The sequence below is a fragment of the Watersipora subatra genome, chromosome 5, assembly GCF_963576615.1.
Source record: "Watersipora subatra chromosome 5, tzWatSuba1.1, whole genome shotgun sequence".
In the NCBI taxonomy this organism is placed as follows: Eukaryota; Metazoa; Bryozoa; class Gymnolaemata; order Cheilostomatida; family Watersiporidae; genus Watersipora; species Watersipora subatra.
In genome coordinates this window covers 23,663,883-23,686,372 of record NC_088712.1, presented here as the reverse complement: position 1 = coordinate 23,686,372, position 22,490 = coordinate 23,663,883, and the positions used below count along the sequence as shown (strand labels likewise).

The following is a 22,490-nucleotide window of genomic DNA, read 5'->3' as shown; positions in this document are numbered from 1 at the left end:
AACTTTTCATGATCAACCTCATTGGTTTAATAGACCATGATTGTGGTAATTTAACAATAATTTGATGAAGAGCGCATAGTTTGACGTGACAGCGACTTACAACAATTGACTAAGAAAAAATAGTTTCACTATAAAAAAGCGATAGTACCTTTTCGTCATCTATTCGTTCTTAAGAGCTAAAGATTGCAACTCCAACTCGTGACATTCAGATGCACCGACCAATAGCCTTAAAGTATTTATCAACAATTGCACTGCTATATGTACCTATTCTCTGTTCCGTTGTCACTTCAGACAAATTATCACAAAAGTCAGAATGTCATGGAAATTGTATGTATTATATGTATAATGCTTTATGTACAGTGTTGGGAAAAAATCTTTGTCTGCCTGTTTAAGTAAGTGTAGCACTGCAATAAATTCATCATAATTTGAAATATTTTGCACCGCATACATAAAACCCTGTATCAAAACAATCCTAATGAGCTGAAAAAATAGAAATAACTAGATTTTAAAATTGCCAAATATCTTCTATTGTATCAACCGCTGCCTACTAATTCACACTGCATACCAGAAAATATGTCATCGCAAATTTCGTTATTATCTCTTCTTTAATTATTTTCTAAATTGAAAATAACAGTCTTGTACTGTTATGGGCCCAGAAAAAAACCATTGGGGTTGTTTTGCATTTTAATATTTTATCTGGTAGCCTTTGCAGACTATAACCATTCTGCAGCCTTAGGCATGCTGTGAACAAGCCTCACGAGCGCTTGAGTGTTCATAATCTGAAACCAGCAATCATGTTGGACAGCTGGTTTTTTCAAACGCCTTGATCGTGGTAGATCTTTGGTGGTTTGATGCTGCATTCATTTCTTTACCACTTAATTTTCTTTAGATTGAAATACTCTAAGCTTCTTCACTATTTTTCTATTGCTCAGATTGCCCATCGTATGCAGGCAAATGATGAGGTCGTTGACACATTTCTTATCCATGGTTGATGTTGACGCTGGTATGAATTCTGGGATCTCTAGCTGTTCCTCTTCTAACAAGCAAAACTGTAAACCTTTGCTGCACATGCTGTCCAACAGGATCTTTATTGTTGTGATAATATTCCTTTTGAAAATTAATAATGTCATATTGCGTTTGAAAATGAGTTAATAAGCACTGATTCACATTGATTGGCCTATAAATGATTATTGATCCCTGATAACCGTAATTTTATTACTGATGGTGTCAACAAGATCTAATGTTAATTTACTTTTAAATGATGCATGGTTTGTCAGGGTTTAATCCCTCTACATGACTACTACAACAAATTTACCTAAAATGGGCAGTGAGGTTTGAGGTGGACAAATACTTTTTGACACCGCTGTATGTCGCTTTCTTTTCTCGCAGGTGTGGCGAGACAGACTAACACTCAAATCAAACTTTAAAACTCGCCCGATGATACACTTTAAGTTATATGGAGTTTTTTACGCGGTACGAAGCAAAAACTTCACAAAATTGCCCGACTTTTTCTAGAATTTATGCTATAGGAGGTATACATTATAGGAGCATCTACTTTACTCTAAAAGACCATGTGAGTTTGTGAGGTACAAATTTCATGTTTAAAGTGTGCAATAGCTCCCATGTAGGATACTTTTGCTCCCTCATCATTAATTGAACTTGAAAGTTTATTGTGTATTATCTAATTTTTATCACTTTTAGCCTTGCTTGTCCTCTAGCGCAAAGCTGACCTATTGCTCCTAGATGTGACTCTGGCACTTATGGAATAAAAGTGCAATCAGTAAAGATTTTGACAGAACTGTTCATGAAGTGAGTGTGAGAGTGCTTTAATTTCAATGCTGTAGTTTATCCCATTTTCTTTCCATTTAACATGGAATGTTTGATTAGTACGATATTTTAGGCAGTTTGAGGCCGCTTGTTTTTGGGACAATGTTTAATTATGGCTGCTGATGTACTGGCGGTTAAGACATTTGAAAAGCTGATAATGGTGTTTTTATAAAACCCCGACAACAAATTCAGAGTAATTTTTTGCTTTGTAGCATATTTGACTCAATAGAACAAATGTTATCGCTGAAGCATTCTCTTAAGGTGAAAACAAATTAGGCGATAATTAGAGCGATATTTCGTTAGAGCTAATCTGTTAGAGCTAATCTGCGTTAAAATTCACTCAGCGTGTTCATGCAGAGCGATAAAGCTAGAATTTCTCTACACAACTTTATTGCTAACGAGATGCATTTCGATTGGTTAGTTCTTACCAGAATGTAATTTTACGGCGGGTAATAATTTCTTACCGATGTTCAACAACGTACATCAGCTCCAATTTTCTATTTTGTTACGAAACATCTTCAGAACGAACACTCAATTGTTTATGAATTTAATAATAGCACTCCCAGTTCTGTCCATCATAACAAAATTAAAAAAAAAACGAGTTGAAAACCAACATCCGGAGTCAATCGTTGCGCCGGTTGACCATCTTGAGAATGGTAAATATTTAATATATTAAATATGAAAAACCACTACAAAATAAAATATTTATAAAAAATTGTAAAAACAATACAGCTAAAAATACAAGAATTGTTTTTCTTTTGTCTTCTTGTAGTGTAGGCAGTGTACACTCTTTGAAAGGGAGATAGGTTTAATAACAAATGTGGAGGTTGTTTATGTTGTAGCCTAGACGACGACATTTTGACTGGCCTAAATTTATCAACAACTCCAAAAAAACTAATGATACGGATTTTTATTGGCAGTTTGTGAGCGTGCCCATTATATCATTTTGCTAGTAAATCGCTCGAGTGTGTTTATGCACGCACCAGCGATATCTTCGCCCTCATGACGCTTGCAATAAAATCGCCTAGTGTGTTTGGACCTTAAAAGCTCCTTGCTATATTTTCACAAAAGGCGAATATACCTAAACCTATACATATACTGATAAGGTAACTTACTTCCTCAAATAGAGTTGGCGTTCATTAAAAAGATGGCGCTCGATTTTCAAAGCAATCTCCTGATGTGGTCCCAAATAGCGGTGCCAATCAAATCAAGGTGCATTCAAATATAGGTTTAACGGTAGCTCACTTTCAACATTTTTTCCAATACCAAATTGAAGGTGGTCATAGACTCTGTGCATAAAGTCCTCATCAACTTATTTTTTTATACAATGTTAAAATCTTTGTTCTTTTGTAGAAGTTGTTTAATCTGGAGAACGAAGATGAGCTCACCACGCAGAACTATTGTTCTTTAATCATGTTCTCACAGAACTAATCATATTGGCCTACAAGTGTTTTGAAAAACTGAAGGGTAAGTTGATGAGTCCTCTACTTTTTGTAGTCCTAATCTTCTGATAATTAAATTGGGCTTTGATGACTAAAGTGAGCTCTGGAGACTGCAGTCATTACATTGGGTAGTTGGCTACACTAAAATACTATAGCACTGACAATCCGCAAAAACAGTAAAACAATAGTTAAGAAGCAAAATAACCATGTATGGAGTGGCATGTACAATTGATATTTAAATTGTACAAATACAATATCAAAGTATTAAAATATTAACCATTTTTTAAAGATTGAATGTATTTCTTAATGAGTGTAGCCTGGGTTTTCCGAATGGAAAAAGTATAAAACACAATCAGATTTTGGTCTAGTCTATTAACTGAGTGCGTACAACAGGCTGCGCAGTGCAGCTCAGCACAATGTACGCTTATAACCAAGAGCAATGCGCTAAAAATATTTGTACAAAACATTTCTTATTAGTGAGTAGGCAATTAGTTAGCCGGTCATATGTGTACCTAATAGGAAAAACCAATCGCCATCCTGCATCTAACTAATAGAAAACATGTTAACAGCCAACAGCGACCAAAGTTTTTTGAGAATCATTATTTTTGTTTTTACAGTTTATTATTGCAATAAACAGCTGTGTTAGACCTCTACAGCTACCAAGGTTTTAGAAATGGGCAATAAATAAACCTTTGGAAAATGGACTACTGATTGCTACCTATTGTATCAGCAAAAGAGGATGAGAACCTGACCAAGCTCATACTGCAACACACTTTTTAGATTTTTTGTCGGTAACATTAGGCGTAAAACCTTCTGCTGATTAATGTGTATGTTAAAAAACTCTGATAGGCGGTGTGGTTCATAAATAGGGTCATCTTAATCTGAGGGCACACTTCATTGGTGAAAATTAGGTCTTTAATAAGAGCCATCACATGTAGGACAAATTAATGTACCAAAGTCTGTTCTATTCTAATAAAAAGTGTATTACGTTATTCAATAGAAAAATGATATGGTAATGATGCTACTACTACCAGGCACAATAGCCTTTTAGCTTTTACTTTGAAACAATTTTTATTTACCCTTTATGGCCACAATGTTTGCGCTTTAATTCTGGAATTGTCTGTTTGTGTAATAATGTTCTATCTACCAATCTTTCATACAAATAAAAGTGTCCTCAAAAACCCTGGCCATCATTTTTAGCTGTTTTTTATGAAATCTAGAGGCATTTGAAACGTTCTCTCTTCCAACAGCGTCCATAATTTTTTAACCTTGTCTTAGCATTTTACAACATATTGAAGGGTAAAGTAACAATTTGTTCAAAACTTCATGAACTTGTAGTATGGCTCATACTCTGTTTTTTTTACACTAAGCCTGCTTATAAAAATGCCGATGAAATGCAGTTGCATTTAAGTTCTGCATAAATTGTCTAAATTGTTTTTTATCACGGCTTCATTAACAAATTAAAGACTTGGTAAATTTTGACCTTGCAGCCATTATTCCTAATTGTGCACACAGTATGATGCTCAATTACAACAAGGCATGAAGTAAATGTAATGCGAAGCAGTTTTTGCACTGATTTCTTATGTCTTATTTTTATGTTGAAGCTGTTTCAGTGTGAACTCTTAAACTACCAATAGTACAGCTCGTTTGGCAATGTTTTTCTGTATGGCCAAGTGCTGCATGATGCGGCTTTAGCAAGCTTTTGTACAAATTGTTTCCGATTACTGATTAATTAGTAAATTATCTTATTACATCTATACCTGATTGAAAAAAGCTATTATTTGCATATGTTGAGCAAATAAGAATGCGTTTACAACCTGAGCATAGTTTTGCTTTGTAAAAACTTGTTTTATGAAGTCTTCTTACTGATGACCAGTAATTTCAGAAGCAATACAGCCATAAATGGTTACTAACTTCAGATCTATAGACTGAGCAACTTTATTGAGCAATAGTACTAATGAGAGTAATTATGTTCATCAGATTAGTTAACATGTAAACTAATAATATTCATAAATCATCCGACTAGAGTTTTGTGCTTACCTCACAGTAATTTCAAAATGGACGAAAAGTGGTCCCTCTCACTCGACAACTTGTTTGTAATATTTTTGGGGGCATGAACTAACATAAAAACTTATGCTGACAAACTTGCTATAAAAATATTGTTAATAAACAATTGGGGTGTAAAGTTATAACCATTTATACACTCTTTTAGAAATTAAGTTTCACGAAACACTTATGTCGCGGTAGAGAGATCCATTTTGGTAGTAAAGGAGTTGAAGTTATCAGCAGGTAGATCATATGGGTTGCGGTCACAGAAAACATGGTTAAGTCGCAAATCACGAAGTTGAGTTATTCGACTTTGAAGTTGCACCAACTGAACTTATAATATTGGTAACAAATTTTGTAACCTGCAGGTCTGGACCAATCAAATAATGATCTTTCTGAATCTGAAGTCAGTTTAGCCAATAAAAGTATTTTACCATCGAAAAAAAACTTAAAACCGTTGCTATGCTAAACAAGAAGTACTGAAAAATGGTGTCCGCTAAAAATAATTGTTTCTTTTTTGCCGATTTTAAAGGTAACTTTGACATTTTGGATGCTTGTAATGAGTACTTTGGTATTCTAACTGATGTCAAAAGCAGTGAAAGTAAAGGGAGTTGTGGTGATATTTTCCTAACGATTCTTACAAGATTACTACAATATTTAATAATAAGAATAATTATTCAATTTTTATAAAATTATAATCAGATTTAGTTATGAGAATAATTATTCGAGTTTGCAAGGTCGAAGTATATAGTGACCGATGGTGTGCAATATGTTACTGTTGTTAATTTTCTAAAGATTTGGTTGATGATTTGGGTGTGCCCAACATCGCGATACAATCAAGCTGTTTTTAATATCTGCAAAAATAAGTAAAACACTTGCTTATAAATATACAGCTATTTCTTTGACAACCAGCTAAAATCTGTTTAGATTTTTAAATTCAGCATAGTTTTTTGGATCCAAGTACAGAAATCTAGATAAATATCACAATATCTTGATATTGGTTGCTATGTCGTTTTGAAATGTAAACAAAACATTACATTGGTTTTCGTTTCTCAAACTTTAATACCAGTTTTCTTGGAACTATGTTTTTGCACTAATGGTAAACGTGCTTCAGTTTTTTGACCATATAATCTGCTGCAATTAGGCTAGAATCAAAATTGTGTTTGCTAAATCTTGTAATCCCGACTTACCATGAATTCTGTGATCATGACACATATTAATAGTTAGTGCACTGTTTGGAACTTATAGTGCTATTGTAGAACTACAATAAAAAATATGTCATCACTAACAGAAATTAACTACCAGTTTTGATTTTGTATAGGTGTCTTGTTTTCTATTACAGATTTTAATGTGTTTGCAGGACAAAATGAAGCAACTGCAAGAGGTTTATTTTAGAATTTATTTCAAATTATGTTCTTATGATAGAACTTTCCGTAACAAACTTTCATTTGGCTAATACTTGTATCCATTTTTGACTAAAATAAGTCGAACCAATTTGTTTCACTCCTACTATCTGCCCTAAATTGGTGCAAATGGTCATCAGAAATGTGCTTTCTTTGCGCTGCTAAAATGGCCCATTAAATGTACTTTAATTTGATGAAAACTCAAATATTGGTTAATTATTGGCCTTTCCAAAATACCGTAAAATACTCATCTGATTTGCATGTACGACTTAGCTGCCCAAGTTGTCAATGCATGGTACTGGAGCTTGTTATCATTTTGCTTGTTGAAGGTTGACTTGCAACAAAATTTCATTACGGTTATTTGATATCAAAAGATTCACCATGGCTTACTCTGCTGTGTTGTGTGTGCAAAATATGGAGAACTGTGATTACAAGCTCTTAAAAGCTAAAAAAGAAACAGTTAATCTCCGCGATCCCGAAACCGCCGTAGATTGGAATCAATTCATTTCTCTGACATAGTAAAATGATTTGGTTATTGTTTTGACACGTGATCTTCTCACATGAATGGTAAGTTCCGTAAAAGGCTCAATATAAAACTTCTTGTAGCACTAATTTATGACATAAACTTTGGGTTTCGCCAAAGAGCTCTTACCAAATATAGATGCTCGCTAGTTTACAATTTTGTTTTGGGTTGATCTAATCGTCTAGTCGCAATCTGATCATGTGACCCATGCTTCCTGCCAAACAGCGCCCATAATTTCCGCAGCATTTTTTGACTATCACAGGTGACCAACAGGCTTGTCATGCTTATCAGATGATGATATGCATTCCTTCGAGCTAAGGTTAAAAATTAAACCATTTTTTACGGTAGGTTTTGAGATATCAGTGCTCAAAGTGACATCAATACAGTGATGAGGAAACAGATGCTTGAGGACAATAGACATCGTTTCATTGAATGCGTGAAGTGTAATTGTGAAAATATTTGAATGAATGAGGTTGCATGAAAGTGTAAACAGAAGCCATCTTGTTGAGCTACGTTCCATTTGACCCATGTTTGGAATGGGATTCTAATCTTCGGCAATTTCGTGATGGCGGCGATTAACTTTTCGCTTTTGAGCTTTTAAGAGCATGTTATCACATTTCTACATATATTGCACATGCAACACAACAGAGTAAGACATGGTGAATCTTTTGATACCAAATAACTGTAGCGTGAATTTTGTTGCAAGTCAACCTTTAAGCATTAGTAATCTTTTAGAAAAATGACAAGATTTTCTTTTGGAAACATACCTTTCAAGCAACAACGGTATGCGAGTGCCACTGTACGTAATTTTGATTAATATTCTTAAACTTCATAATCATTCTTAGTATTGACTAAGTATTATTGCATGTTTATAGTTGTCATGTTCTTGCATTCTGGTTGCCTGTCCACTGATGATAGCACTTGTACAGACTATATGTAAGCATAGTGTCTGGGATAGGAACTGAAACTCACAGTTAAAACCTATGGTGACCAGCTCTAAACTTTACTTTGCAATAATATCTAAAAGCGAAGTCCAGATCAGGGTCAGACTACTGACTATCAATTTTACGAATGAGTTTTTGCTTTTGAAATACCACTTCAATATTTGAAGTCCTTTTTTTAATAGAATATGAATAAGTTTTTACATTGCTTAACTCGCGTTCTTCAATTGCCTACAAATCACAATGGTGACAAATATCAAAGCTGGGATTGAGAGTCATAAGCTAAAATATCAGATGCACTTCTGCTTGCTCAGTTTTTTCCTTTTTTTGCAGCAAGCAATGAGCTTTCAATTGATTAGCTATGAAAAGAGTTTAATTTAAATTGGAAAATCATTCATTCAAAAAATTTGATATTTCTATTTTGTTATTACTAATTGCAGGGTGTTGCTATAACATGTTCTGCACCCACTCTGGTGCTAGACAAGTTATCTAAAGAATTGGCGATTCAAGGTTACAAAAGCTTACATATTTGGGGAGGTTTCTGGTCAGAGGAGAGCGGACAAAGGAACTTAGTGAAGGTAACTTAGAGTGTCAAAACACCAAAATATTGAGTGACATAGAATGAACCTTGGTGAAAAACAATATTTTTTTAGATGTATTTTACAAATATTGAGATGAAAAATTTTGTGCTAGTCCGAAAATTTCAATAATATGTATTTGGACGATGTATCTAATAGTATGCAACAAGCTATAGCTTTTTTTAACTCTGAATGACACTCGTATTGCTTAACTTGCATTTTTGTACCATTTACAATCTCTGTTTGTGAGAAATGTACCTTTTGTTCCAAATCCTGTTCGGCCTGTCATAGCTGTTTTTTGCAGTCACCATTCAATTTTCGGGATTAACGGGGACCAAGGTCTTTTGTGGACAGTGAAAACCCACAAAATAAAAAGTAATGTTTTTAAGTATATACATTAATAAGCCAAACTTTAAGGCCAAAACACTTGCATTGTTTCATAAGCATAATGTATTTGTTTCCTATGTGAAAAGTAAACTTAAGTTCCTTTCATTGACTTTTAGGTCATATTCTAACTTAAATCCAAGTATTTTAACTCAAATTATGAATTTTTTGTAGTATGGGCATAGGTCAGATTTTTATCTGGTTAGAATAGCTGTACAGCAAATTTTGCTATAATGTACATGTATACCTATTATAACGCAAATTCCTCTCAATGTAAATAATTTATGTAAAGCTTTTGTTTGACCAACATAAGTAATGCCATATAGGGTAAAGTGTCAAGTTGGTGAAAGTTCCCAAAATTATTAACAAAATTTTCATAGTTGTCCTTAAAAATATCGCTTACATTCTTGCCAAACTTGAGCAATGATGAGATGCATAGGGTTCGCTATTATAGATACCAATACATTGTTAAACTAGTTTGTCATTAGAGATTGTCATTTTTGTCAAAAATATGTAAAATGATTCGCCTCGCAAGAAATCAGAAATATTTGAAGGGGATCTATCAGTGAAAGCTTTGGAGTGTTAATACAGACGGTTTCCTACTTACGAACATTCGAGTTACACACAACGGTACATACGAACAGGTCTGCGCGTATATTAATCGATAATACCGACGGTATTACCGACTTATTAGCGGCAGAAAGAGGTGCTACATAGAAGCATCACCTAGCATCCACCTTCCTCTGCCCAGTTCGTTGCAGGGCATTAGTGTGTGAACGTATCTCCAGTGCGTAAAGAACCTTTTTATTTTTCCTGTATGTATTGTAAAGGAGTTTGCCGACCTTTACTTGGCACGATCTAGACTAATAAATAAAAAGAAGAGAGTGTGTGTAGTTTCATTCAGCTTTTTTATTAGCGAAGGAAATTTCACTATTCGAGGAGCGTACATCTATCTGCTCTGCTCAAATAAATGAGAGTGCTCCGTTATATTCAGTAATATCAACTGTTCCGTCCTAACGGCAAACGGTGAGAACACCGGCTAACAAGGTGAATAAATAGGATCGCTAGCGAGTTGGTATGACAACAATAAAAGTGACGATAAATGATAGTGTTATAACATGATATCAGATATAACAATAGCATAACGAGTGAAACAACGGTATAATAAAAGGACGACACATAAAAAAGGACAACAAAGATAAGTTCTAGCATAACGATTAAAACAACGATATAATAAAAAAGGACAACACATACGATCAATAAGAAATGCTGTGTCATGGCCCGGCGTCCACCACAGTATTCTCTCCATTTTATTAAAAAGTTTTTTCAGTACAAACCAATTTACAGGTTACTTATACAAGCCTTAAACATACTAATATAAACCTTCAATATACTTATATACATGTAGGCCTTAAGCATAAGGTATAATACAAAATATAGCACTGAAGCAACTTACGACCAAATTCACTGTACAAACAATTGTTCGGAACGTAACTCGTTCGTAGGTTGGAGACCGTCTGTATACCAAGCTGAATGTCATGATATTTAGTCTCATCAAAATCTATCTTGCTCCCAAGCTCTTCCCAACGATGGATAAATGATAAGTCATACAGACACTGATTTTACTTTGTTAGCTAGCCGCAACAAGTATCAGCCTGTCTTTTGTGGCTTTTATTCACCTAACCTTCTGTTTGATCTCCAAATTCATGTTTACTACCTTCAAAACTGAATGTTTTTTAATTGTCAAATCAGTTGATATGAGCATCAGAGTTAAATTTTTTGCTGACCTAGAATTTATTTTGGTCATCTCAAATAGTCTACGAAGATGAACTGTTATAAACGAGTGCATTTGCACAGACATGCTAATGGCAAAGAGTAGCTTTATCATATAAGCAGAGACTAAATGGTGTAAACAAAAGCTGAAAATCTGTTTAATAGAAACTTCTAAACTATTTAAAGAATTTCAATATGTCTATATAATTAATGATTAATGTATAATCCTAAATATTTAGGATTTGTTTGGAGTGCACGAGAGGACAACTCTGCTTTGCAGAGTAACCTGGCAGTAACCCTATGCTTAATTTGTACATGTATGCATTGCAGTGAAAGGCATATTCATACACACCAACCTTACAGTGTTAAAGGCCAACTGAATGAAAAGGGACTTTTATACAATTCATAGTCAATCTGTGCATGGAAAAAATTGACCGTGTAGACAGTTAGGAATTTTACTCAGCTCAAGATTTTGAATCAACTTGGCTTGTACCAACAAATACCCTGGCAGTGTAGAGTGCTGTAAAAGATTATCAGTTGCAATAATTATGCATTCAAATATTGCAAATTATTACAAGGTTAATTAGCATAGTTTTTGTAGTGTCAGTCTAAAAAGGTAAATGTTGCAAGTTCAAATCCAGCGGGATGCAATATTTTTCCATTATCCAACGATGGCTTTATATGGACAGACACGGTTCTCATCACAGTACAGGCTGAATGTGTAAAATGTTGTAGATTTTGGTGCATTTTGCTTAAAAATAAGAGGAATGGTAACGCTGTAATTATTAGTTTGTAAAATAAAGCTTTTCTTAACCCAACTATTCATTACATTTTATATTTAAAAGATACCATTCTTACCTAATAGTTTGACAAAAAAGCTTTAGCTTAAAAGAAAGCATTAATGATAATGTTTGTTGTTTTTTACTTTTATTGAGTTAACTTGTGTTAACAACATCGAAACAAGAATTTTTTAAGGCTTACTAGGTTAATCTTTTTTTAGGCATAACATCAACATAGTGAGAACTGCAATCTCTTTAGGGCAAACATAATTATGCAGAGTTTCAGTAGGAAAGCACCTTCTGTGTGACCTACATTTAGTACAGCCACCAATTTAGCTAGCTGCAAAAGCCTACTCTTCAAGTTTCTGGCCAATCTCCTAAGCGTTCTAAAACAACATGATAGAGCACACTTTTTAGTCAGTATTGTTTTAAAGCTGGTTTGATATCTTGGGAAAGTCTGTAAAATGAGTAGTGTTCAACATATTCCTAATTTTTAACTATACTAACAGGTTAATAACTGGTTTCTTTGCAGGTAGAGCAGCATATTTACCAGTGGAGGCAAAGTGGTCTAGATTACCTAACCTTCAAACAACAAGTTGATGTTCAATTTCCAAAAAGGCATCAAGTGACTGGAATGACATCCAACCTTAAAGTTCTTTCTGTAGCTGGGCGTGTCTACAATCAACAAAGTTCTCTTGCGAATCGCTTCTAAGATCTCTAGCTAAAATCATATTTTAAACGTTGTGCAGAGCCATTAGTTACAGCTACCACAACTTCACATATTATACTCGAGGTGCCAGGAGATGGTCGCACAATTTGCAAGACAATTATAGAGCTCAGTGTTTTGAAGCTCTACAGCTTTATTTGACAGAAATAAAATAGTCCACTTTTGTTGATAAATGTTTTATGGTATTCTTGTGAATGCTTTGATTTTTAATCTTTTGGTAATGTAACAGCTGTTTGGCCTGCTTTTGATAGGTTGCTCCATTTGCACTAAAGACTTTTAGATTTATACAAACTCATTGTGTTTTAAGAATATTTTATTTGTCACCGTTGCACTCACTTGAGCAATTTGTTTGACGGACTTATATTGAGCTTTCCTTTTCTGTAAACTCAACTCCTTGACGGGGTTGCTTGAAGAGTCAATTTTTTTCCTTTTGAGTAAGTTTGGGCTTTTTTAAAGAAATATGCTGACCAATGTTGATAAATGCGAGTTAGATATACATGCATGCAATCTGCACAGTGTGTTCAATGTTACTGCATGGTTTCATCGAAAGCCCTTATCTGAAACCTTTTATAATCCAAAGGGCCCCACATATGCTATATTTCCCAGTTTTGCCTCAGTAGCAATGAATTGACTAAATCAAATTTTATAAGTAATAAATGTGGCTACAGGTATGCAAATCTCCCATGTTTGACATTTATGTTTTAAAAATTGGGTGTCTCTGACTCTACCAGGCATATTTGGCAGCATGAATATATGCACTGTTTTAATTAATATACGTTTTAAAAGTTTTCTATTTGACAACTAGGATGGTTTCAATACCAATTACTTGATGTCAATACCATCCTAGCGTTTATTGCAACTTATTACAACTTTTTTTAAATGGACAAAGTGCTTGTTTTTGCCATGCATGCCCACTAACAAGGTATTAAGTGAAAGCATAAGATTTCAATTTTATGAATAATACGTATGATAAACTTTAGATCAAAGCACACACAGATGTGCCTGCAAATCGGTTTTCTTAGGTTTTGTTGGCAAAATCCCTGAAATGGGGTTTCAGGGATTAGTTTGCCTTTTTAACCAATTGATAGAAAATTAAATGGTGCAATAAAGGTTCATTACAAGTAAAAAGAACCAAACTAAATATCATAGTTAGCTAAATTTATATAAAAAGAAGTAGAGCTTGGAACTAGGACTAATTCAAGATATAAAAACATAATATGAGGCCCTGAATTTAATGAGAAGATAACTTCTCTTGCAAAAGAGAAGACAACTCAGAATTTTGTATAAAAATTTTCAAATTTTACGCTAATGGGAGGTCCTCCATTTCAAACTACAGAGCCTCCTAACCTGCAAAATTTTCCATAATGTTGAACTCTCCGGCAAAATTTATGCAAAATGCAAAATAGATACGTATGCGATCAGCATGACGAGTAGAGTTGTTTAAGCATGTTTCTAGCGAAGCCTCCTATCAGAAGCCTCCTATTATCCGAAAGCCCTATATCGTGGATATATTTTTCAAAGTGGCCTCCTATTCAATCTAATTTGACTATATATATATATATATATATATATATATATATATATATGACTGGAAAGATAACTTCTTCTATGAATCAGTTTATGAGAAATGAGCATAACAATACACAAACATTACAATGTTTGAAAGATATAATTATGCAGCCATTCCAAAATCAACACTAAAAAGTTTAAGATTAACAATTTTTTAGCTTTTAAAATAGACGTGTGTCATCAAATTTCCTAATCTTTTTTATAGGGATCTAATATCAAACAGTTACATTTGAAGAATGCTAATTTAGATACAATATGGAAAAATTTGTACTAATGTAACAGAAAGAATGTGAAATATAATGTGAAATAGAACCAATATAGTGTAGAAAAGATATACTAATACACTACAAAAGGCTCATTCTTCCCCAACTGTAGATACGTGTAGATCTAAGGCTTCCCTAGCACAATCTTTAAAACGGGAAGACAACTACTAAAATCAATTAAAATAACCAAGTATTGTTCAGCTAGCCCTCCTTGACACTTTCACAGGTGAATATTATACTATTTAATAATTATATAGTGTTTGAATCGACTTATTTGCTTTCATGAATTACTAAAAACATAACATTAACTGAAGGCACAGACTGATAAATGAAAAATACTCTATTATTAGTTTCATAATTGATATACTAAACGAATTACAGCAATCCAAAACCTAAGAAATCACTTTTGTATATTTTGATGAGTTCATACACTTCACACCTTTATATGCAGAGGGTTCGAGTCAAAATAAATTAGTTTATTGTAATGTACATTAACTATTGTTTATAATTAGCACCTTTCAACATTGCTAAAAAGATAGGTCTGTTTGTATCTATAAAGCCACACTTGGGGCGAAAAAGTTGCATCTTGCAGAATTTGAACTCAGATATTATGTTTTACATATGGGCAAGCTAACCACTAGAACAGTCAGTTACCTAGTATTATTATGGAAAAATTATGCACAAACCTATTACACATCTCAACCTGTCTTGCAGCATTGGAATGTCATTATGCTAGTATTTCATAATAAACAGTCAAAATATAACTATATATGTATCAGACGATAACTTGCAGCTTGTCAATTTAAAATAAAAAACATTCACCCGGTTTAGTTTATTTATTAAAGTGTTTTAAAGACTAACAATGAATAAAGAATACATGCAAAAATACCTGAAAGACGACTATTTATGTTTCTTGCAAATAATAAATTAATAAAAAGTAGATTGATGATATTTTTATTATCACGCCTTAGTTAACAAGTTTCATTTGTAAATCATAAATATTATACTGGTAAAAATGGGGAAAAGGTAAACCAAACAGGAGAAGCATCAAAGTTTATCACTAACAATTTGACATGTGAAGAGTTAACGTTTTATATTTTTAGTGATATATGAATTTTTTCGAAAGTTGTCATTACTTGCAAAACCAAAACCAGCATAAATAAATAAAATTATCCGCCACTGAAGTTGTCTAGCAAAAGTTTTTTTTTAATCATTGGCAACTTTATTTTGATCGGCCAAGTTTTGGCTGCAGGCACTCATAAGGATCCAATAAAATATTGAGCCTGCATATTCCCAGTAAAAATTTAGATGCTGAATGACTGTTCATAACGTTGAGCATTGCAGCAGTATTATTGAACTCGGTTATATTACAGAAGAAGACAACTGCTTTCATATGCAAGGCAAAATGTTACAAAATTATTTTATTTTTTGAGTTGTTTACAAATCATTGTTAGAATATTTAGTTTATTAGTAGAAATCTACTAGTAGTAATAAACTGATAAACTACTATTATTACATCTACACCAAACTCTGTGGACTATACAAACTCTTTAGTAAGACTTGTGTTCTGTTGTGTGCACAGAAACTGCTGGTAAGTATTGCAAATCTTATAGTATATATTTTACTTTTATCAAGTTTCTCTTTTATATCTCTGCTACAGAAATTTGAATTGCAATGAAAGTTAGTTGGTCATCGAAATGTCTGTCAATATTTTGTTTGGATATTTAGTTGTGATTTTATTACTTATAGTATAGAAAGTTTCAAAATTCTTTACTTTTCACTTGATGATGAGTTATGCTTATAATTGTATCTTTAAATAAATACAATTGTTCACAGAAACTGTAGATAATTAAAAAAATTAAATTCACAAACAGACTCATCACTGATCCAAAAGTTTAATGCATTTAAGTTATTTGTGAGATGTTTCCTTTTTAACACTAGTCTAACAAGGGTATATAACAATTTGTTATAAAAAAGTTATTTTTATCTTAAGCGAAGGTTTTCTTTAGACTTTTCTCAAATAAAAAAATGAGACGCCGCAAGAAAATATCATATTTTGAATTTTACTATAAGTATGAGATAGATAATTTCTGCTAATATTCCTCAATTGGCAGAGACATGCTAATGATTGTGGCTAACTTGTTTATGAACAGTATTGTTAGCATCACACTAACATAGGCACAGTACCACCCAATAGAAGCAAACAGTTTTATTCGTTTTGGTTCAGATGATAAATGTGATCCTCAAACTGATATAATTCGGTTTTAAACATTGACTAGCTAAGATAGTTTTGATACGACTTAAACTTTAATTTAGATTTACCTTAAATTCAAGCAATTAAAATATTGTTTTGAAGCAGCAAAATGTTTATCTAGAGATTGAAGGCTCTTTTGTTATAAGAAAATTTACTTATTTAGATTGAAGGTCAAAAGCTAAAATGATGATCTTCAATTTTTCACAATTGCATTCATGCACCTTTTCAGTCAAAATGTGGATATGAAAATCTAGACAATGAATAAATGTACAAAACCTTAAGCCTTGATATTATTACTTCTGGGCTTGTTTGGAAAGCATTCCAAACGTCTTTTTATTAGTTAGTGTAAGGTGACCTACAGGTGACCTCCTACATAACTCAATATGCACACTGTATTCACACGCTAGGTATTAACATCAATCGTGTTTTTATCTGCATGTCCAGCATATATGGGAGTTGGAGCGTACGTTGATTGACCTTTGATGAGAATTTGTCTCCTATTTATTTTTTTTTGTAACTATAGTAAAGTTCGAAAAATTATGTAAAATAAGTAGATTATTGAATTATTTTTTAAATATACTATATTACATTACATAATACATCGTAGTTAATATTATTCCATACTGGAGTAAAATTTTAAGAGTGCTTTAATTCTGTATTGGTTCTTTCAAGACAAAGAGCGAGGTTCGTGTTGGGTGCAACAAGCTTTTAAGAAACTAACCAACATATTTTTAGAGTTTAGCTGGATGGTCATAATTTACTTAGAAAAACTTTCTTGTTATCGGCTTGAGCTTTATGATGTAAACAGACCTATCAAAAAACTTTTGTAAATACTTGGTAACACATTTTTTATTGATTTGTAACTATAATATGTGCAAATTTAGCTGAAGTTTTTAAATAATTTACAGATTTGTCATCAATTCAGCGCTAGGAAGGCTGCCATGTTGGCCTATTTTAATTCTGGTCTTTAACTTTTTAAATGACAGTGGATATTGATATAGTCTAGTTATGTCTGAATTAAACTTAGATCATGGTCGGTCTGGCGCATTCAATTGTTGATTTTCTATCAAATACACTAGATGTCTCTATAGGAATATATACAAGGTACCTCTTTGGAAACATACACAAGGAATCTTTTAAAAATACAAAGAGTGTCTATGAAGTTTTACATAAGATCAGACTAATGAATTGGCAACACTTACCAAAAAATCTCTATTAGAAATAGTATGATCCTGAGTCACTTTTACTTTTGATATGAACTTGCTTTGACCTTTTCATTTTTTTTAAACACAAAAATAAATTTCTGTCATTGCAGTGTTTGTCATTATTGCATCATGCCACTCGAGTTAAAAGTTTTCCTCTTTCCCATATCACCAGCTGTTTTTTCACATCATGACTTCCTCTTTTGAGGTTAACAACCTGTCAAACTCACAAACTGATTTGGAATAAAAGGAGCCAGCAATGGTAAAATAACAAATTTTACATCCTGAATCCAACCACAAAAAGCTGCCAGGCTAATCGATGAACCAAATTTGACTACAGTAACTTGCCTTTGCCGTTTGGTCATCCTCACAGTAATTGATCATTTAATAAATTTCATAATATGCCCCAATTGAACAGCTGTCAATTTTTGCTATCCGCTGCAACATCTAATCTGACTACTAATCAGGAGGAGTGTCCAGTTTCAAACTTTAGTTAGAAGCTTCATATTGCTGCCCTGGTTTTCTACAAACGATTGGGAGACCACTGAATATGAATCAAATATATACACTGAATGTTAGGTTGAGCACCTCATAAGCTGGTAACATCGTTATTGATAGTAGACTGCCAATTCCAACAACTAAAAATCTCTCATATTCCTAAATACAAGTAATAGGATATTGGTACCGTGTGACATTTCAAATATTGATTGCAAACAAGGTTACTAAGGTTACACATAATTTGAAGTATTTTGTCTGAAACTTGGTCATCCTCACAGTACTTGATCCTAAAATAAACTTCATAGTATGATCCAATTAAACAGCTATTGATCGTCGGTGTCAGTGCAAACATCTTATCTGACATTTGAAACAGTCCGAGTATCCAGTTTCAAAATTTAGTTAGAAGCCTCATCTTTCTGTCTTAGTGTTCTACAAACAATTGAGAGACCAATGAATATGAATCAAATATATACACCGAATGCTAAGTTGAGTACCTCATGAGCTGGTAAACATCTTTATTGATAGTAGACCGCCAATTCTAAAAAGAATAAAAGTCTCTCGAGTTCCAGTGTACAAGTCATAGGTATTGGTACCTTGTGACATGCTAAATATTGGTTATTTTATGGGAAGTCTGGTTATGAGAATGTTGTATCACAAATATCACAAATACGTGATATTTCTCATTCTCTTTTTTCACATCAAGGCTGCTGATGCAAGATTAGAATCTTAGCATAACTGTGATGATAACTTTATTTCTGAAATTTCATTGTTTTTTAATGTTTGCTAAAGTTCAGGCCTCATGCATATGCTTATTTCAAAATTAATACACATGCTGATTTAATTGTAAAAACACAGGGCTGTGATGAAAGTACAAGTACACTACTTATTCAACTATTTCTGCCACAAAATAGTGACACGCATTTCTTTGAAAATTGATGTTTGGTATTTGGGATAATGATTACGACGCAATGATGAGAGTGCCGATTTGTTGTTTACTGAAATCCTCCCCAAAATGCCTGAAATAGATACGATGCACACCATCTGATTTCAGCACTATTCATTATAAGTTATAGGAAAAGCGAAACCGAAAACAAAAGAGTGATAAATTTTTAGCTCATAAAGTTGAAGCTAAGTTTAGTAAAATAAATAATAAAACTTAGATTTAAGTTTGCGTAAGGTAAATCAGTTTCGGATGAATTAATTCCTTATGTTATACGTGTGTCTTATTGGTAAGAACTCCCTATATTACAGGTTGCAGGTAGTACATTGTAGTGTTACAAGCTCTTCTTATCATAACCACTAAATACATGAAAGTTGATGTAAGTAACTATAGTTACTAATGTTAACACACTACTTTATTAGTAATGTTTTAATAGGGACAATGCATATTTAAAAACTTGATAATTTTTACCAGGACATTAGACCAGTAATATTGGTATCTAGACCACTGTATACTATATTTTAGCCTCACAATGCCTACTGTAACACTAAAAGGGATGAAAATCGTACAACCGTATAGCAAAGATTTTTCATGGTAATCATAGCAAAACAGGTTTTATTTTGCCATTTATTGCTAATCATTCTTCCATTTAAACACTTTCACATTTGTTTCAGTTTTTTTCTAAATTTATTTGAAACAAATTCATACAAAACACTCATAAAGTTAGAAAATTACAATGATAACAGTTGTTATATGTTGAAGAAAAATTAATTTTCCTCAATTAATTTTTATTACCAGAATTTATAGTAGTTCTGAAGTTCTGTAGTTCTAGAGTTTATGAAGTTCTGGCAACGCCAGAACTTCATCTACCAACGTATAAACTCAATGAGTGATGGTTCTGTATGTTTTTCAACACGCTGCTACATCTGACTTATTGGCTGCTTAGTCTAAAACTTTCACATAACTGAACATGTTTGTAGCAGCCTTATTATTGGTTAATATCTTACAACTTTACAAGAGGTGAATAGTAGAGATGCCCCGATTCTAAATTCACCAGCCAATTCAGATACCGATCCGATATACCGATCCTAATTGAAAAATAATCCGATTCAGATATACCGATTCAGATATTTTGTGTTGCATAGATGGTAGCTCATTTTATTATGCAAATACAAACATAATGCAAATAAAACATGAATATTATTTTATTTATTTGTTTGCATCTATGGAAAAAAATATATACATATTCACATACTGACATACCGTGCATGTAGTAACAAAACAGTCCATGTTTCTTGTAATTTGTAAATAAAGGTAATTACTGTTAGTGGTACAGTTCTATCTGTGATAACGAAGTCCCTCTTTTATTGTTGGATGAACTGCTGTGCCTGTAAAAGTTTAGAGCAAATCAATGTTTCTTTTAATTACCGTTAGTGATTCAATTATCTCGCTAAGACGTCTCTTTTCTTCCATCATTATCAATGTAGCCAAACGTACTGAAGGGGGATTCCCTTGAAACAGATATTGGAGGACAGGCTACATACCGATACGCCACTGGGGTTACCGTTTTTTGTAAAATACAAACGATCCATTGTATCGTCAGGATCAAGAGAGTGATAGATAACTTTATGCGTCAACTGTTTAAATTACTTTCGTAATGCTAGTAAATAGAAATATTAAACTGCGTTCTTGTTTCCCATTTTTGTTATATTGTTCGTGATTGCTTGCAATAAAACCTATCGGTGTAATTGGGAAATACCAAACTTTTTGTTTACGTTCTGGCTAAAAAGTTTCCTTCGCTGTGTTGATCAGGCTATAGACATGAAATAAATTGTGTGGCAGGCCTGAAATTCATTAAGTAAAAGTAAGAAGCTTACAGCTGATGATTTTTTATTAGTACAGCAGGCTAAAATACAGTTTTCTGCTAAATGGTTGATCTGTAAAAAGTATCGGAAGGTTCAGATTTTTTAAGAAAAGATCGGCCGATACCGATTCAGATGCTTGACACTCATATCGGCACCGATACCGATTCCGATACCAAAATCGGGGCAACTCTAGTGAATAGTCAATGGTAGCCCTTGGATAGTTCATAGTTCATTTTAGGAAAGTGCTAGAACATGCAAACTAAAACCTAGAGATGTGGTCAGAATGTCCTTTTAAATTAACTAATTTATTCAAGAAATATTTAGGATAAACTTACAAACAAATTATGTTAAATTGTTTCAACTGTCATCATGCAAATTTGATGCATGACACATGCAATGATGGACGCTTGTTTTAATGATCTGTGCCTATTTACAAAACTAACTTGTATGACAAGGCAGGTTAGTGGAACAAATGCTTGCTGTTTTATTGTAAACACACAACTCAAGGTTGTCAAGAATAATTATGCACAGAATATAAAATAATACACTATGTTTTCAGAAAAATATTTCATAGCTAATCTAAAACTTTTGAGAACAAATATTTTAGGATCCTGAAGACACCATATACTGTTAGTTCATGTGTACAAAATGTTGAGAGTAACCTCTTCTTGGAGTGTTAATACTTTCAGTAGCTAAAGGTAGTATACACCAGTTATACAGTATACACCAGTTATACAGTATACACCAGTTATTCAGTATACACCAGTTATATGGTATACACCAGTTATACGGTACACACCAGTTATTCAGTATACTCCCGTTCTGCAGTATACTCTAGTTATACAGTATACAACAGTTATACAGTATAAACCAGTTATACAGTATACATCAGTTATACAGTATACACCAGTTATACAGTATACACCAGTTAGACAATATACAACCAGTTATAAAGTATACACTGGTTATACAGTATATAACTAGTTATACAGTATACACCAGTTATACAGTACACACCAGTTATACAGATTACTCCAGAATTACAGCATACACTGGTTATATAGTATACACCAATTATACAGTATACACCGGTTATATGGTACACACAAATTATCCAGTATACTCCAGTTATATCGTATACTCCAGTTATACAGTATACATCATTTATACAGCATACATCAGTTATACAGTATACACCAGATATACAGTATACACCAGTTATACGGTACACACCAGTTATCCAGTATACTCCCGTTCTACAGTATACTCCAGTTATACAGTATATATTCCAGTTATATGGTATGCTCCAGTTATACTGCAAACGACCATAGAAAATGCATAAATGCGTTAATGGCAGTGATAGAATTGAATATATGAATGCTGCTAGCACAAATTAAAAGGTTTTTTGGAGCAATTAAGGTTGTTTTTTTAAAAATTAAGTATTTTGAACATTTGTTTCTTTACATTTTGACTAAA

General features: G+C 33.0%; 1 protein-coding gene and 1 long non-coding RNA gene across 2 annotated transcripts in view; both read left to right on the top strand.

Moving 5' to 3' along the window:
* The window catches only part of LOC137397207 (uncharacterized), a 408,152-nt gene that overhangs the window by 80,741 nt on the left and 304,921 nt on the right, over positions 1–22,490 (top strand). The window lies entirely within an intron of this gene.
* On the top strand, positions 1,780–12,804 carry LOC137396737 (uncharacterized). The gene is made up of 4 exons (XR_010978600.1): positions 1,780–1,809; positions 3,181–3,294; positions 8,623–8,760; positions 12,229–12,804. It is a non-coding gene; the product is annotated as an uncharacterized lncRNA (long non-coding RNA).